This window comes from Hevea brasiliensis, unplaced genomic scaffold, assembly GCF_030052815.1.
Source record: "Hevea brasiliensis isolate MT/VB/25A 57/8 unplaced genomic scaffold, ASM3005281v1 Scaf392, whole genome shotgun sequence".
Classification (NCBI taxonomy): domain Eukaryota; kingdom Viridiplantae; phylum Streptophyta; class Magnoliopsida; order Malpighiales; family Euphorbiaceae; genus Hevea; species Hevea brasiliensis.
The window spans coordinates 6,158-12,240 of record NW_026614909.1 but is presented as its reverse complement, the minus strand read 5'-3'; the positions used below and the strand labels follow the sequence as shown (position 1 = coordinate 12,240).

The following is a 6,083-nucleotide window of genomic DNA, read 5'->3' as shown; positions in this document are numbered from 1 at the left end:
GAATTGAGGAATCAAATGACAGCTTTCAGACCAAGAGAAAATGAAAATCTCTATGAATCATGGATGAGATGGAAGGAATTAGAGAGACAATGTCCACATCATGCCATTCCAAAATGAATAATAAACCAGAATTTTTACACCAATGTTACTCCTGTAATTAGAGGGATTATTGATGCTCAAACAGGAGGAGAATTTATTATGAAGCAAGAAGATGAAGCTTATGAACTGTTAGAGAAAATTGCAAAGAATACTCATCTTTGGAATAGTCCAAGAGGACCAGCTCCAACTCAAAAGAGGCAAGCTGCTGGAATGTGTGACCTTGATCCATTCAACATTATTAATGCAAAGTTTGATGCACTTACAAATATTTTGGCAAAGAAGATGAAAGATTTAAGTATGTTGGTTAGTTCATCGTCATCATCTGGAAGTTCACAACAAGTTGCTTATGCAAAAGGAACTACCAGCTATGGAGTAGATATGGAGAGCAAGCTACATATGTTGGTAATTATGGGAACAAACAGATGGGGAATCCTTACTCTCACACATATAATCTAGCTTGGAGGAATCATCCCAACTTTTCATGGGGAAATCAGCAAAATCAAGTCCCAAATCAAAATCTTCAACCACAACAATAATAGGAATTCCATATCAGCAAAATAGGCAACTATTGCCTAATTTTTAGCAGAGAAACATGAATCCTCCACCAAAACAGCAAGAGCAAGGTTCCACCATAGAAGTTTTATTACAATAGATCCTTGCTAACCAAACCAAGCATGATGAAGAGATGAGAGAGATGAAAGCAAGGCTAGAACAAATACAAACACATAACAGAATATTGGAAAACTAGATTGCACAACAAGCATCTTCCTCAGGTACCAAGTCTTTTGGAAAACTTCTAAGTCAGCCAAAAAACCCAAGAGAGCAGTGTCAAGCCATCACTTTAAGAAGTGGGAAGGTTGTAAACAATGAGAAGAGTGAAAAAAGTGAGAAGAGAGAAAAAGAGAAAGAAATTGATGAGAGTGAAAAATAAGAAAGTGAGAAAGAAAGTGCAGAAAAAGGTAAAGAGAAAGTTGAAGAGAAGGAAGAGAAATATATACCTCCAGAGCCTTACAAGCCACAACTTCCCTTTCCATAAAGATTTCAAAAAGCTAATCTTAATAAGCAATTTGGGAAGTTCTTAGAGGTTTTGAAGAAGCTATACATAAATGTGCCTTTTATTGATGCTCTTTCATAAATGCCCTCTTATGCAAAATTCTTAAAAGAAATTCTCTCAAACAAGATGAGACTTGAAGACCATGAAACTGTAGTTTTGACAGAAGAATGTAGTGCCATACTCTAGAGGAAACTTTGTCACACCCTACCCCTCAGTAAGATGTAACATGATCATGTAGTACATCTAATGAATTACCGTACTTCGCCTACTAGTAACCCATTAAATATACTACAAGGGATTTTAAAATAATTTAATTACTTTTTGAAAGTGGTGAGCTCTTTTAATAGGAATTAAAAACTTTTACTTGAAGTTTAAAGACTAATTAAAATTTTTGTATATTTTTTTTATTTTTACGCAAATTTTGAAAAATTTTCGGCAGAGTGCCGCCTATATTTAGGAAAAATAGTTCTTCAAACACCTAAAAAAAAAAACACTTCCAATGTTTTCAAAACAACCACAACTCCAATACATTCATTTTCATATCCTCATTCATTACAATCAATTCAATTCAACCAAATTTCAACTCAAATTTCACAACTTAAAAATTGTTCAAAACAATTTGATAATTCATAAACATTGCATTAAATTAAATTTACATACACAAATCTTAATTTACAAAAGAAAAATAAAAAATAATATTATTACAACTTTAATGTACAACTGCTCAATTTTATATTAACACATATGATACTAAACTATTTACATCAAAATAAACTACAAGGGTATAACTAAATACCCGCATAAAAGCCTCCGTAGTCCCAATAATCAAGAGCTCACTCTATCGCTTACCTTGTCTCTATCTCAACAAAGAAAGAAAGCTATCACGAGTATAAAAATACTCTGGTGCATAATAAAATGAAAATGAAAAATATAAAACATTTGTTATCAATTCACATTCAAATATTTCACAATCACATTTCACAATTTTTCAAATCACCTTTATAATAAATCACAATTTAAATATTTCATAATTTTCAAAGCTTAATATAACACAATTTGATCAAACAATTTAATAAACACAGTGTTGCCAATCACTAACACAACTTAGGTCATGACACAAAATTTCTGAACATGCCGTGTACATCACGACAAGGCAAACTCACCCAACTAATCAAATCAATGAGGGAGATGGCTAGCTAGCTAATGAGTACTCATCCAAACTCACCTCAGACTGATAAGCGAGAGAGGGATGAATATAGTCAAATTCACCTCATAAATGGAGGAGGAACATAGTGATATTGCCATGCCAAGTGTGAATAAAAAATAATTTAAATCAAGTTATTCAAACATTTCACACAAAATACAAATCAATTTCCTATTCAAATTTCCTTTCATAAAATGGCAACACAGCATTTCTCGAAACTATAATTAGCACAACTAATTCACAATGCATAAATAAATAAATTTTCAATTAGAAAATGATAAATTAAAGTTCATTGTGCACAAACCTAATGTGAGTCGCCTCTAGGCTTTGACTCAGTTTGCCCTATCCTTATCTAGGTTTTTTTCAGCTGAAACACGCAATTTATAGTGTTTTAGTATTTTATCTCATAATAAATCTAATAATTAATTCATATATACATAATTCTAGCCCCAATATACTTAAACAAACGTTCTTGGAAATTTTCATTTCGAAGTTACAATTCACGATACTATTCAAGTTAATTTGTTGACTTTCTCATGCTTAATAGGTATAGGGATTTCAATTTCACCCACATACCACATTTTGGTTACCAATTTTGTTAGTTTTGGTTGCTCCTTAGATTTTTAGATTTTCTAGGCACAATTTCAAATTTTTCAGATTTGGTGTCCTGTATTGTACTGTTCCATTGGTTATGTTGCTGTTAGAATTTGGCTAAGTTTTCTTCATAGAAGTTGTTCCTTATTGTCTTAACTTTATTTCCCTTTTTTAATCACTCCATTTGGAGTTTTGTAGCCCTAATTATAGCCATTTGAACATAGCTGGTTAGATTTGGTGTTACCTAGAATTCTGGGCATTTTCTGGATTTTGGCAATTTTTGTACATTGATTGCAGGTAAGTTTTTGGACAGGTTATGGTCAAATTTTGGGTTTGTTTTCTTCATGAAAGTTGTAGGGCTCTGTCTCAGATTTCTATCGGTATAAAATTCAGGTTATTTGGACCTTCCTAGACCAAGTTATGGTCATTTACGTAACTACTGTTCATTTGGTCATTTTTGTACAGGGCAATGTGCCTAATTCCAGATTTGGCCTAATTGTTCACTAAGTTATAGTCATTTCTGAGCATGATTCCTGAATGAAAAATGTGCCATTTTGTGTCTAGTTTTATTCCCAATTGGCCTCACACCAATTAGGTTGGTAAATTTTCAGTTTTGGTCCCTGAAAGGGACCAAGGTCAAGTTGCCTGCAGATTGACCCTCACCAATCCGAATTTAAACTTGTTTCCAACAAATCATACACACCATAAATGGTCACAATTAACCATTTCTCAACTCAAATAAGGTCAACTACATCAATTGACCAATTCTCAAATTTATTTCCAATTTTTCACAAGCTCAAAACCTAATTACATAAATTTCAACTCTAATGCAATTCAAAGTGCACATTCATAATCCATACACTTATTTCACCTCAAATAACTATTCAAACACCTCAAACTCATTCATTTCAAACCCTAACCCTAGCTGGCCAAAATTCATGTTTGGTCCCTCAACAGTTATTTTTGTTTGATTTTACACAATTTCTAAGTTAGGTGAGCTACATACACTATAAATAAACTAAGATTTTCAAATTAAATCACTTACCTCCACTTAACTTTCAATTTTTCAATTTCGCTCCTTGTCTCTTCTTTCTTTCTTCTTCAAATGTTTTCTTAAGTTGGTCTAACAAGTTTTTGTGGACTAGTTTGGGGTCAAAGTAGGGTTAGGTGATTGTTTCAAAGCTTGGATTCAAGCTTTATGGTGCAACAATGGTGGCTAGTGAGAGAGGTGGGGTGGCAATGAAGAAGAAGAAAACTAAAAATAGTTTTTCTTTTCTTTCTTAGGCATTTTATGTGTTTTTTTTTACTTAATTGACTTGGTCAATTATGGTAGGGAAATTAAAATGAATTTTGACATCATGATGATGTCATCCAATAAGGTAAGCATGATGTAATAAACTTTTTCCTTTTTCTTTTTTCTTTTTTCTTTATTTTTTCATTAGTTCTTTAATTTAATTCTTGATTCCCAAAGATTCATTTCTCCTACTTTATTGGAAAATTAGGTCAGGAGTCAGCTCTAGGGGTGAATTGACTAAATCGCCCCTCGCTGGTTCAATCCGGTTTGCAAGTTATTCGATATTTCTTCCGAATCTCTAACCTAATTATTTGACCTGCTTAACAATTCTTTTTCGTGATTTTCTCTTTTTCACTGTGTTCCCAATGGTCCTCGTGATCGCAAGGCCACATTTTACGCTTCGAAATTTGAGTTTAGACTGACCTCGCAATCATTCCCGAGAAGGTCACTCATCGCTGTGACTCCCGGCTCATTTAACTTTTTATACTTTGTTTTTCTTCTTTATACTTAACTATTTGGCAATTACTAATTATTTGCATTCAGGGCTTATCTAGGAGTCTTAGACGTGGTTTTACTTCTCTTACTTGTCCGGACCGACACTGGTCACCGGAACAGTAACATATACCAGGCTATGCAAATAAGGGTGTTACAAACTTCCTCCTAAGCTTAAAGACCCCGAAAGCTTTTCAATTCCATGTCATATTGGAGAGTCATGTTCTACAAAAGCTTTATGCGATCTAGGGACTAATGTTAGCCTTATGCCCCTCTCTATTTATGAGAAGCTCGATATGGGAGATCTTAAGCTAATCCACATTTCCCTTCAGTTAGCTGACAGATCAATTAAGTATCCTGAAGGGATTTTGGAGAATGTGCCTCTGAAGGTTGGGAAGTTCTATATACCTGTTGACTTTGTCATCTTGGACATGGAAGAGGATTCTAATATCCCAATTATATTAGGAAGGCCCTTTCTAGCTACAGCAAAAGCATTGATTGATGTTAAGGGAGAAAAATTGACTCTTAGAGTTGGTGAAGACCAATTGGTTTTCAATATTAATAACACCATGAAGAAGCATCAATCTGAAGCTGATACTTGTTTGAGAATTGATATAATTGATGAGCTTGTTGAAGAACACTTCAGAAAGAGATATCCAGAAGATCCACTTGAAAATTGCTTGGTTCATGGAGGAAGCATAAACAATGAAAACCTCATGTGGCTGCATATGCTCAACATTTAGATGATAGTCCACCATTCATTTCTCGCTCCAGCTTCTTCAACTCACACGTATGAAAAAGTTGAAACTAAGCAACCATCATTCAAGGAAGATGATGCACCAAAGGTAGAACTTAAGCAACTTCCTTCTCAAATTAGGTATGAATTTCTTGGCCCCAATGATACTTATCCAAGAATTGCAAATGCAAATGTAAATTTGAGCACTTTAGAGGTTGATAAGTTGTTAAGAGTGTTAAGGCAATTTAGGAAGGTTTTAGGATACACCATAGATGATATTAAGGGAATAAGTCCACACTTTTGCATGCAAAGAATTATTTTGGAAGAAAATTGTAAGACATCTATTGAACATCAGAGGAGGTTGAACCCAAATATGAAAGAAGTTGTTAAAAAGGAAATTTTGAAGTTACTTGATGCAGGGATCATATACTTCTATCTCTGACAAGATTTGGGTGAGTCCAAGACATGTTGTCCCTAAAAAGGTGGAATGACAAGAGTTAAAAATGAAAATAATGAATTAATTTCACTAGAACAGTGACTAGTTGGTGAATGTGCATAGATTATAGAAAATTAAATATTGCCACAGGAAAAGATCATTTTTCACTTCCCT

At 33.7% G+C, this 6,083-nt stretch overlaps 1 non-coding gene across 1 annotated transcript; it reads right to left on the bottom strand.

Moving 5' to 3' along the window:
* LOC131177284 (small nucleolar RNA R71) lies at positions 1–107 on the bottom strand. The gene has a single exon (XR_009146863.1). It is a non-coding gene; the product is annotated as a small nucleolar RNA R71 (small nucleolar RNA).
* Between the last annotated feature and the right edge of the window lie 5,976 nt (positions 108–6,083).